The sequence below is a fragment of the Rhineura floridana genome, chromosome 8, assembly GCF_030035675.1.
Source record: "Rhineura floridana isolate rRhiFlo1 chromosome 8, rRhiFlo1.hap2, whole genome shotgun sequence".
NCBI lineage: Eukaryota > Metazoa > Chordata > Lepidosauria > Squamata > Rhineuridae > Rhineura > Rhineura floridana.
Genome location: NC_084487.1, coordinates 67634800 through 67647699, shown reverse-complemented (window position 1 = coordinate 67647699; position 12900 = coordinate 67634800). Strand labels below are relative to the sequence as shown.

At 41.0% G+C, this 12900-nt stretch overlaps 1 protein-coding gene across 5 annotated transcripts in view; it reads left to right on the top strand.

The window, feature by feature from the left end:
• The window catches only part of NAV3 (neuron navigator 3), a 1044290-nt gene that overhangs the window by 459123 nt on the left and 572267 nt on the right, over positions 1–12900 (top strand). The window lies entirely within an intron of this gene.

Genomic DNA, 12900 nt, shown 5'->3' with positions numbered 1-12900 from the left:
GAAAGCCCACCCACTTCCTTATTTGAAAATAAAGTCTTTTGGAGAAAGCTTATGTCAGGTAGCTGAGCTTACAATGTATGAGCCATGAGAATGTACAGAGAAAACACTTGAGGATTTTGAAATAAATTGTAGTTGGTCTAGGGTTGCAAGGGCTCCGGTTTTTGGGGTCCTCTCCGGGTGAGTCACCTTAATCTCAGGACTCTTACCTTTCATATATAAAAAAATAGTTTCTAGGTGGTCTGGTTCAAAATATATAAACCAAAATGTCACACACACCCCGCAACTTCAGTACCAGCTGCTCTAATCCCTGCCCTTCCAAGTTTTTAGCCAATAAGTAAAGTCAGGGTTGTGATTGACAAGATTTGTTGACCCATCAGGCAATAGCTAAATCCCATTTCAAGTTCTGAGAACAGTTTCCTTTTCCTGATGTGTCTCACATCAGGGTTTCAGCAAATACATAGCTTTCAGCAGCATAAAGAGTACTTTCTCTGTACAGGATTGGGACTTGCTTCTGAGTAAACTTTCATAGGATTGCACTACAACAGAAGATCACAGCAGGATCTTGGTGGTCATACACAGTAAACAGTTTTAGTTATAATTATAATAAAAGTGTGCATGCAGATTTTTAAAAATTTTAATTACTTGCAAAAATGGCATATTATACCTTTTATTTTTCAAATAATTTTTGAATAGAAGTTTTTAAAAAGTGTACATACTGCAGTCATACTTTTCTAATTAAGGAGTCAAACAACTTTAAATTTTACTGAACTGTTGAAGACAGCAGTTTGTCATATTCATAACCTGTTTTGAACACCTGCCCAATATTAAGCTTTTCTGGGAATAAAGCTGCAATGCTAATTCCCCATAGGTGGGAGTTAACCCCACTGAATTCAGTAGAACTTACTTTTGAGTAGACATGGTTAGGATTGTGCTGAAAATCAATGGGGCTTTTGCGTGAAATAGAAAAGGATTGTGTTGTAAATCTCTCTAGCTGCAATCCTTTTTTAAAAAAACAGTTACGCAGGACTTACGTATCACTGCCTTTATTTGACAGGAAACTATTTTTTTTTAAAAAAAATGGTCTGCAATGCACAACTGGTTTTGGCAATAAACTATTACATGGGATGTATGCATTTTTACATCTCCAGTGTGTGTATATATGGAATGTTTCCAACAACCCTGTGAGGCAGGGTTGAAATCCAAGGCAGCTCACAACAAGAATTAAAGCCATTTAAAATCCAGTAATCATAAAACAAGTATAAAACAGTTGCAAATCAGCTTAAAGTGGCATGATTCTGAATTTTGGATTGGGTGAGTAAAGTTCCTTATCACTGAATTACAGTGCTGTGCATGCTTCCTTGTTTGAGTAAAATGGAAATGGACTGCCTTCAAGTCAATCCTGACTTATGGTGACCCTATGAATGGGGTTTTCATGGTAAGTGGTATTCAGAGTTAGAATCATAGAATAGTAGAGTTGGAAGAGGCCTATAAGGCCATGAAGTCCAACCCCCTGATCAATGCAGGACTCCAAATCAAAGCATTCCCAACAGATGGCTGTCCAGCTGCCTCTTGAATGCCTCCAGTGTCGGGGAGCCCAATACCTCTCTAGGTAATTGATTCCATTGTCGTATGGTTCAAACAGTTAGGAAGTTTTTCCTGACGTCCAGTAGAAATCTGGCTTCCTGCAACTTGAGCCCATTATTCCGTGTCCTGCACTCTGGGATGATCGAGAAGAGATCCTGGCCCTCCGCTATATGACAACCTTTCAAGTGCTTAGGAGTGCTATCATATCTCCCCTCAGTCTTTTCTCCAGGCTAAACATGCCCAGTTCTTTCAGTCTCTCCTCATAGGGCTTTGTTTCCAGTCCCCTGATCATCCTTGTTGCCCTCCTCTGAACCTGTTCCAGTTTGTCTGCATCCTTCTTGAAGTGCGGAGACAAGAACTGGATGCATTTTTCAAGATGAGGCCTAACCAGTGCTGAATAGAGGGGAACTAATACTTCACGCGATTTGGAAACTATACTTCTGTTAATGCAGCCTAATATAGCATTTGCCTTTTTTGCAGCCACATTACACTGTTGGCTCATATTCAGCTTGTGATCAACGACAATTCCAAGATCCTTCACACATGTCATATTGCTGAGCCAAGTATCCCCCATCTTATAACTGTGTATTTGGTTTCTTTTTCCTAAGTGTAGAACTTTGCATTTATCCCTGTTGAATTTCATTCTGTTGTTTTCAGCCCAATGCTCCAGCCTATCAAGGTCCCTTTGAATTTTGTTTCTGTCTTCCACAGTATTAGCTATGCCCCCCAATTTTGTATTATCTGCAAATTTGATAAGCATGCTCTGTACCTCCTCATCCAAGTTGTTAATAAAAATGTTGAAGAGCACTGGGCCCAGGACTGAGCCCTGTGGTACCTCACTTGTTACTTCCGCCCAGTTTGAGAAGGAACCATTGATAAGCACTCTTTGAGTACAATTCTGGAGCCAACTGTGGATCCACCTTTGTTCCATCCAGTCCACACTTAGCTAGCTTGCTAATCAGAATATCATGGAGCGCTTTGTCAAAAGCGTTGCTGAAGTTGAGGTATATTATTTCTGCAGCATCTCCACAGTCTACAAGGGAGGTTACCTGATCAAAAAAGTTGGTTTACCATTGCCTTCTTCTGAGGCTGAGAGGCAGTGATTGGCCCAAGGTCACCAAGTGAGCTTCATGGCTGTGTGGGGATTCGAACCCTGGTTTCCCAAGTCGTAGTCCAATGCTCTAACCACTACACCACACTAAGCCCCATTGAATACATTGGGACTTGCTTCTGAATAAACATGCATAGGATTGCACTATAAATATCTTTACAGGTTGTGTAAATAATAAGCATCTTTGATAGTCATGCTTATACAAATATTTCTTCATACTATGTCTTGACATGTATCTGATTTCACACTATGGTTGTAAATTATTATTTACAAATTATTGTTTCCCCTACATTTTGTGCCCTTCTTCCTTGGGGTGGTTGTGATGTTCCTGTATTAATGTATATATGGTAAGTGCTGTTTGTATAGAAGATACATGGTAAGTGGAATGAAAGAGGAGGGGGGAGAACATGAGCAGTAGAATGCTGGATGATTGGCTGAGCGTTTGAATGGCTGAGAGTATAAATGGAAGAATGACAGTTGAATCTGGGTGGGTTGTTTGAGAGGTGTTTGGTGTGGACGTTAGTGGGTTGTTTGAGAGGTGTTTGGGGTGGACGTGAGTGGGTTGTTTTGGTGGAGTTGGGAGGTGGGTGTGAGTTGGTGTATGTCAGGAGAGTGTGGAGAAGGAGGGAGGTGCAGTTCGGATTAGTAATAAGTCAAATATCACAGTAATAGATGAAATCATAAGCTTGTAGATCATTATCAAAGTTATCTTGTTATTAATGTTATTTAATAAATACTATTTTGGTTTACCGAAGGCCTGATCCTTGGCTGGGGTTTCACAGACCAGAAGGGAGGGTAAGGTAATAACCAAGGCTGAAGGGAAACAGTAACAAATGGTGGCAGCGGTGAAGAGGAGAAGATAACATTATAAGTATCCAGAGCAACCCCGAGTTATGAGTTATCTGCATTGATACAAGGGGGTTGGGAACAGCATAGGCACGCAGTCACGAATGTAACCGGATAGAGAGACTCAGGCAAGGTCTCTGGGAACATTGGTTGTAGAACGTGACTGGTGGTGCTGCCTAGCAGGGGGATCTATTGAGATCTGTGCTAGAGTGGAGAGAGAAACCATAAAAAAGGACAGTCCGGACTGGTGGGGTCCCTGGTGGTGCCTAGTGAAAGGCAGTAGCCACGAGCAGGTAGGAACCTGACAGGGAGAGCCAGGGAAGGGCGTCATAGTGGTCATGGTCCCTTTGTGTTGTTTTCACCCTGAGGGGCAGATTAACCTGAGAGATGGTGCATAACCCATGGTGACCCAGTAAACTTTGTAGCTTATTTCCATTTAAAATTTAATGAAAATGATTTATATGCGGACACAGTTTATGAAGTAATGCAGATCCACATAATACATTTAAAGCACATCCAACTTGCATTTAAAATGCATGACTTCCCCAAAGAATCCTGGGAAGTGTAGTTTCCCCTTCACATTTATAGTTCCCCTACCCACACTTAACAACTACAGTTCCCATGATTCTGTGGTGGGATGCATGTGCTTCAAATGTATGTTGAATGTGCTTTAAATGCATGGTGTGGATCTGCCATATTATGCTATGCATTCATTAGTGAATTGAAAAGAACAATTTTAAAAGATACATTTTTTAAAAAGGCTGTAGCTCAGTGGTAGTGCATGCAAAGGTTTAAAATTCAATATCTGGAAGAGACTATTGTTTGGAATCCTGGAGAGCCATGTCATCAGTATTGAGCTAGATGGTATCAAATGGCCTGACTCGGTATAAGGCAGATTCATTTGTGCCTAAAAGAGGAAAGAGACCCAAGGGCCACAGTGACTCCACAATTTATTTAAGTATTTTATTTACAACATTTATATGCTACTTTATTGGAAAAAAAAAACCCTCAAAGCTGTTTATAGAAGGAATTAAAACAATAAAATTAGTGGCAAAAACAAAGACAGGTATTTAAAAACATTCAAAATAATAAAACCAGCAATGAGTTAAAAACAGATAAAAAACACAACAGCTTCTACCTGCCTGGGTAGGCTTGCCTAAACAAACATTTTTTAGCAAGTGCTGAAAAGAGTACAATGAAGGTGTATGCCTAATGTCATTGGGCAGGGAGTTCTACAGCATAAATGCTGCCACACTAAAGGACTGAATTCTTACAAGAGCAGAACAAGTACTGTATGGAACCTGTAACATGGAAAGCATACCTTGAAGTTGGCCTGGTAGCAAATCGGCAACCAGTGCAGAGGTATTATGTGCTGATATGGTCTCATTCATGTCAGCAATCGTGCCACAGCATTCTACACTAACTGCAGCCCCCAGGTCAGGTGGTGCTGCATGGGAATTTCTGTGACCTTTGCTGACTGGCTGCTAGGATTTTTTTAGTTTTGGGATGCTGAATTTTCTGCCTTACAGGAATTTTGTTGTGGTTACGTTTAGGAATGGTATTACATTTAGGAAGTCATCACTGTCTTTTCTTTTTCTTTTTCTGTTTGCATTTCATTTACCTTTAACCTCACTCTCTTTCATCCATAAAAGCAACAACAGTGGTTCCATGCGCTCAGCTCAACCCCCTTAAACCCACTGATGATGCACCTTGTCGGTCGCATGACAGTTTGTTTCTCACCCAATAGTTGTAAAAGAGAATTCACATACTGGGAAGTTTGGCTGCAATTGTTGTTGTTCCCAATCTACTGCCTATGAAGGTAGACCAAATGCTTGTTTTCTCTCTGTCAGTTATTACTCACTGGAATTGGGTCGGCTGCCAAAGTGAGTTTCTAGCAGCACACAGGATAGGCAGGAAAAGGTAGAGAATCTTCTTACTCATTTCTCAAACCTCTCTCTGCAGTGAAGGGTCAAGTCTGTAAAGAAGTTTGGAGCAGCCATGTTAAAAGTCAGGCAGGGCATTCCAGGCAGGGGTTACCAACTCTGCTTTGATATGGATATTGTTGCAGAGAACCCCTAATCAAGCCTTACCAACAGCACAATCTAATCGTATCTACTCAGAAGTAAGTCCTATTGAATTCTTTGCAGCTTAGTCCCTTAGTAAGTGTGGTTTAGAATTGCAGCCTTCAGGGGCATCCATCTTTACTCCTGGGTGCTCCCATCTAACATCTCCATAACATTAGGTTCCCTTCTTCCTACAGTGGCCTTCTGCTGACTGACCTAGCCTGAGGATACTGAAACCTTTCTTGCCAGAAGCAAGTAGTCTAGATTAAATGTTCCTTACCTGGGCTGTCTAAGCAAGTGAGAAGAAATGATCCCATCACTTCAGCTGGACCTGGAAAAACCCTCATTTAGCTAATATTTCTATCTTAATTTCCAGTCAGAGATTTTTTGTTTGTTTGAGTGGTATACTCCATGCAAGTGTGGTTGATGCTTAATGTGTCATGCTTACTGACATCACTACAGCCTGCCCCCTATGACATCACTAGGGCATGCCACCATGATATCACTAGGGCCTGGCCCTGAAATCTCAGGGTTTGGGATGCTTCTGACCTGGCAACCCTAAGTTGGTTAAGTCATCTGATATGCTGTTTCCTTTTGAAAATAACGACAGATTAATACATCTCATCTTATTTCAGACCAAAGCTTTTATCAGAAAAACATATGCATATTCTCATAACAGGGAATTATTATTATTACTACTGCAGCTGCTACAACTACAGGCTCCTACCTTTAGGCTTACAATCAAAAATCAAGTCAGTGACACATTAGGTAGGAAAGGAACAGGGAATGAACTGGAGAAATTAAAAAGAGCCAGTTGCAGACTGAATTGTATTGCAACAAGCTGCAGAGGGTGCTTTCTAACTATTCATCAATCTAATTGGTGAGAGAACCCCCTGTAAGCCACCTTGATGTTAATCTCCTCCCTCATGGGCTTCAGCATTACCTGGTATATAGCATCCTGAAGTGGAAAAGAAGCTAGGATCCTAATTATTTAGCCTCTTTTATGGGACTTAGCTGAAATCTTTTCTTTATTTAATGTGGAATGTATTTATTCCAAAAGGCATGCTACTGCTGTAAAGGTAATGTGGCTATTGTTGAAAGTAGCAGAGGTAACTGAATATATGTTGTTAGTAGGAGATGAAAATGTCAGTAGGCTTAGACAGAGAGCTTATCCACATGGGAGCATTATTTCGCACTAAAAAGGCTGTTTTTACCTCTGTTTTCTATTTGCACCATCCATAGTAAGGGGTCAGTGCTAACTGCAAACACAGCATTCAGTCGAAGGAGAAGGATGAATCATGCAGTTTCCCTCTAATTTAACATTTCCACTCCCTTTGGTTGAGTGGCAACTGAACATCTCAGTTTGTTCTATAAGCTGCAGTAGGTTCCATTTTAAAAAGAATCAACCCAGAAATGTGATCATTTGTATTTTCACTAAGATACAGCTGAAATACAAATCTTTGTTTGAGCAGTGTTATGCTTTTGTACACAAGTTAGGAATAAAAGAATAACTGCACTGTTTGCGGCAACATAAAAAAGGTCAGCAGAAGAGCGGAAGTTGCTTGTCAGCCCACAGGAAAAGAAATGAAAGAAGAGAGAAGGCGATAGTGGGTGTGGAGAGGGGAGTGATTAGGATTGCCAGGTCTCCGGTTTTTACCCAGAGACTCTGGATTTTTGGGGCCCTCTCCAGGTGAGTCACCTCAATCTCTGGACTCTCAGCTTTTATTATTTTTTTAAAAAATTAAGTTTCTAGGTGGTCTGGTTCACTTTTGTTAAATGAGCTGGTAGCTGGCTGGTAACCCCTGACTTTCGGGTTTGTAGGCAATAAGTGAAGTCAGGGTTGTGATTGACAAGGGATTTGTTGACGTCCAGGCAATAGCTGAAATCCATTGCAATACCAGAAAACTTGTTTTTCCCCGCTTGTCTGAAAATCTCATAAACTTGAGTATGTTTATAGCTTTCAGCAGTAGCAAAAGTCTCTCTCTTGTGTGTAGGAGATCTAAATGCCATTACAATGTGCCTTAGTCCCTTAGTAAGTGTGTTTAGAATTGCAGCCTTCAGGGGCATCCATCTGTACTCCTAAGTGCTCCCATCTGACATATCCACAACTCCCTTCTTCCTCTAGTGGTCTTCTGGTGACTGGCCTTGCCTTGCCTTGCCTGAGGCACTTAAACCCTTCTTAGTAGAAGCAAGTAGGCTAGATTAAATGTTACCTACCCAGACTCCCTAAGCAGGTGAGAAGAAATGATCCTATTGTGAGGCTTAGGTGGGCAACACAGCCATTTCCAGACAGGACAGTAGGAGTTAAGGTAAGAGTAAAGCCTTTAATTGAGAGCACTGGGGAGAAACGCCCAAGGTCAGGCTGCAGCTGTAACAGATAAGAGAAGCAGCAATAAAAAGGCTTCAATGAGCACACAGAGGTGTGGGGGTAATAGGATTGTATTGAGACGGAGCACGGTGTGTTAAACTGCCTATTGCAACAGTAAAAACGCTCTTACTGAAATCTTGGCTGGTGGTCTATTCTTTTGGTCGGCGGCAAGCACTAATAGGCAAGTTAATGAGCTACTGGACTACTGGTTATGCTGGTTAATAGGTGCTGCACTCTACGAAGGGTTATGGGCCCAGCTCCATACCAGTAAAAACCAGTTTGCTACCAGTAAAGCAAGCTTGAGCTACACCGGACAACCAAAGGGAGCTGAGCCGGAGAGCTGGTGAGCTGTGGGAGAGCGGCAAAGCAGCGGCAGAGGATTGTGTTGCCAGGAAACCAAAGTGATAAGGAAGTCTGCGAGAATGGCTGGAGTAACCTTGGCTGGCATTCCACTGGAACGTCTCTCGGAACGAAATTACTCATGCTGGCGGCTGCAGATGCAAGCCTATCTAAACAGAGAGGATTTATGGAAAGTTATTGACCAACAACCCCCCTCCGTTCCACCACCTGCAGAATGGCTACGCTGGGACAAAAGAGCGAAGTCATTAATTATCTTGGCTGTCGGAGACTTGCAACTATTGCATTTAAGAGGTAAAAATACTGCTAAGGAAATGTGGACTGCTTTAAGAGACTATTATGTTCAGGAAACAGCTAGCAGTAGAATAAGTCTTGCGAGAAAACTATACAGGATGCAGCTAACAGAAGAAGTGACTATGTCAGAACACTTAATGAATATAGCAAGCCTGTTTGCAGAATTACAGGAAAGGGGTGTGGAACATACGGAAACACAACAAATTTATATCACTCTTTCAACGCTCAATGACTCTTGGAATCCTGTCATCAGCGTACTTGAAGCAATGCCTGATTCTGGAATTTCAGTGCGATATGTTGCTGACAAACTCAAACAAGAGTGGGAGAGAAGACAAGAAACAAAACAAAGGCAAGAGGAACAAAATGAAAGAAGTGAAAGAAAAGAAAAGACAGAGATAAAGGCTTTTGGGACTAAAGTATGTTACAACTGCGGCTCCTTGCATCATTTAAGGCGGGACTGTGACTTACTGAGAAGGAGGAGGGATGGAAGAAAACCCTCACACGTGCAGTTGGTGAGTGCAAAGACAAAGAATGAAAAAGACATTGTAAACAGAGACAATAGTATGTGGGTCTTGGACTCAGGTTCCACCCATTCACTCATAAAATATAAAAGTTTATTTAAAACAATGGTGCCAGCTGATGAAGAAGTGAGTTTAGCTGATGGTACTAAACAAAGGGTGATGGGTAAGGGTACTGTACAGATATGTGCTTTACAGACAATAATGACAAATGTGTTATTTGTGCCTAATGTAACTCAAAACATTCTGTCAGTTTCAAAACTATTGGAAATGGGTTATAGCGTGTTATTCAGTAACAGGAAATGTGAAATAATGAAAAAGGGAAAAGTGTGCCTAAAGGGATATAGTAAAGAATCCATGTTCTATGTAAATGTAAACCCTACAGCACAGGCCTCACTAGTAACGCATAAGAAAACCCATGATAAATGTATCCATGAATGGCACCGAAGGCTGGGGCATGTAAATTATGAGACTGTGAAAAAGGCAGCTCAATTCAGTGTTGATGTACAACTAAAGGACTGCAAGCAATACATGCAATGTGAAGTATGTCAGCAAACAAAGGCCACTGTAGCTCCAATTAACAAAGTAGCAGAAAGAAATACTGATAAACCTTATCGGACTATACATGTTGATTTAGCGGGACCATTTCCCAAAACGCAAGGTGGTGCAAGATATTTTCTCGTGATTGTTGATGATTATTCAAGATATTGTCATGTAAATTTACTAAAAACAAAAGATGAGGCTGCAGAGAAATTAAAACGTTTTCTAACCAGAGTGGAAGTACAGCATGGCACACAGGTGCAACAGATTAGATCTGACCAGGGCGGGGAGTTTACAGGAAAGTCCCTGGAACAATATTTTGAAAAGAAAGGAATAAACCATGCTGTAACCGCCCCGTTTTCTCCACATCAGAATGGGACAGCGGAAAGGAAAAACAAAACATTGCAGGATGCTATGAGAGCAATGTTAAAGGATTCAGGCCTTGCTCAAACTTTCTGGGGGGAAAGTTTAATGTATGCTACATATATTCAAAATAGAGTACTGCATAGAACTATTGCCATGTCACCATATGAACTGTTGTACAAAAGAAAGCCCAGATTGCAACACATACTGAGATTTGGTTCTCCATGCTGGGTGCATGTTCCCAAGGGAAAGAGAAAGGGAAAATTGGCTCCCAGAGCGAAAAAGCGATATGTGTTGGGGTTTCAACATGTGAATTACTGTGTATGGGTTCCACAGGATGGTAGTGTAACACTCAGCAGGAGTGTTAGAACACAAGAACAAGACTCAGAGAACCACAAAACATATGTAAATCTAGATTGCAGTGACACAAATGGCATAAATGCAACAGAGCCTGCTCAACAAATAAAACAGGAAAGGGAAGAAACAAAACAGGAGATAGAGACAAGCAGCTCTGATTCCAGTAGCAGTGCATCAAGCACAGACACAGAAACAGAACAGGAACAAGAAACAGAAACATTAAGGAGGTCAACACGACAAAACAAAGGGAAATCGCCAGAACGTTTCCAAGTATCAGCCATACAGGGTGAGACAAACAATGAGGAAAACAAACAGTGCAAAGTAATAACAGACAATGATACCCTGTTCATAAATAGCATAAGAGAACGAATGGCAAAGTATGCTCAAGAAGGTGACAGTGACTGTGCATATATGTGTTAAATATGTTCATACTCAAAGAATGTTGCAGTTGCTTAACATGCCTAAAGACTGTAAAAATGTAACTTTGTAACCAAAGAACTGTGTACTTGTACTGTAAGACTGTAACTTGCAATGTCTGTCTGGAAGGTGGGGGCTGTCAGGCTTAGGTGGGCAACACAGCCATTTCCAGACAGGACAGTAGGAGTTAAGGTAAGAGTAAAGCCTTTAATTGAAAGCACTGGGGAGAAACGCCCAAGGTCAGGCTGCAGCTGTAACAGATAAGAGAAGCAGCAATAAAAAGGCTTCAATGAGCACACAGAGGTGTGGGGGTAATAGGATTGTATTGAGACGGAGCATGGTGTGTTAAACTGCCTATTGCAACAGTAAAAACGCTCTTACTGAAATCTTGGCTGGTGGTCTATTCTTTTGGTCGGTGGCAAGCACTAATAGGCAAGTTAACGAGCTACTGGACTACTGGTTATGCTGGTTAATAGGTGCTGCACTCTACACCCATTACTTTGACTGGACTTGGGAACACCTTCTTTTAGTCAAGATTTCTATTTTAATTTCCAATCAGAGATATTTTTGTTTGAACTGTATGCTCCAAGCAACTGTGGTTGATGCTTAATGACATCACTAGGGCCCACCCTGTGACATCACTAGGTCCTGCCCCTGAAATCTCAGGGTTTGGCATACTTCTGACCTGGCAACCCTAGGAACAATTGACACACTCACCTAAATGCATTGAAGCAAAGCGACTGCAAGCACTAGAGAAATGGAGTGAAGAGGGTTTTTTCTTTCCTTTTCGTGTTATCAGTGGATAGGGTTAGTATGGATTTACAGAGGGAAAACTGTGTGATAGTTTCTGTTTGCTGGTAACATCATGTGAACCATGCGAATTAAAAGGTGACTAGCACCAAACACACAGTAAAGCATAGTGTAGATGAGCCCAGAGACTTAAAAATGTGTGCACAGGTTGCATTACTTATCAGTGGCAAGTACAATGAGACATAATCCAATAAAGGATATTGGTCATAAAGTTACATGCAATGCAATCATGACTGAATGAGATGACAGGCAGAGCACTAGGAGCATTTGTTTTGTGGAAGCATGACAAACTGAGCATAGAGGTACCCATAGTGCTGCTCGTGTTTTTTCAATGCAACTGAAATGGGATTTCAAGACAGAGTATAGGCACGATGGGATTCCAAAGTACTAAAAAATGCTAGCACAGCAATGGGAGGAAATGCAGAAATGTATGTAATATGTTTAATGAGGAGACCTTTGCCATTAAATGTGAATAAGAACCAAACTGTCTTGAATTCACATGAAATTAGCTGCGTGCCATTTGAACGCAGTTACATCTTAATGTTGTTTCAGATAGGCCTAAAAGTGAATGTTTTAATTGTCTACTTTATTTCTAAAATACAGGCTGCAAAAATGTAGCATCTCCCAAAGCTCATGAAGATGTAAATGTGGCTACTGTTTTAGGAGGTTACACCACCAATCACATGCATAACATTGTTTCTAACAGTTCAGAAGCCTTGTCATATTTCTTGCATGAAATAACTTAAAAGCTACCTTGATTTTAACTAGATTCATTTAGTATATTTACAAGAGATTTAAGGATACTAAATTATTTTATTGCTATAATGTAGTTTAATTTTTGTGCACACTTACTGATTTTATGTATTGGATACATTTTTTTTGTAGTGGCGCTCTTCCCTTTCTGTTACCTTCCTGGGCTGTGCAGCGTAATTGGGCATTTCATAACAACTGTTGTTACATTCTGTAAAAGAGTTGCAGAGTCTGCAATGATTGTTCTCCACCGGGGTTTTAAAGATGTTTTCTTGGCAAAAGCAAGCAAGGAAATAAAATGATACATTAGCTCATAAGACCCTATCAAGCCATTAATTTTTTCCTGTTCTACCTTTTATGAACTATATTCTATGTTCACGTTGCTGGGGATCCTTTGATGGAATACGCAACATATAAATCCTGTAAATATCAGGGGAGGGCTGTTTCCACCTGTCTTGCCCCACCGTCAAGCCCTGGAAGCCTTCAAAAGGGAGCTGCCTTCAGAAGAAGGACTATGAGGGG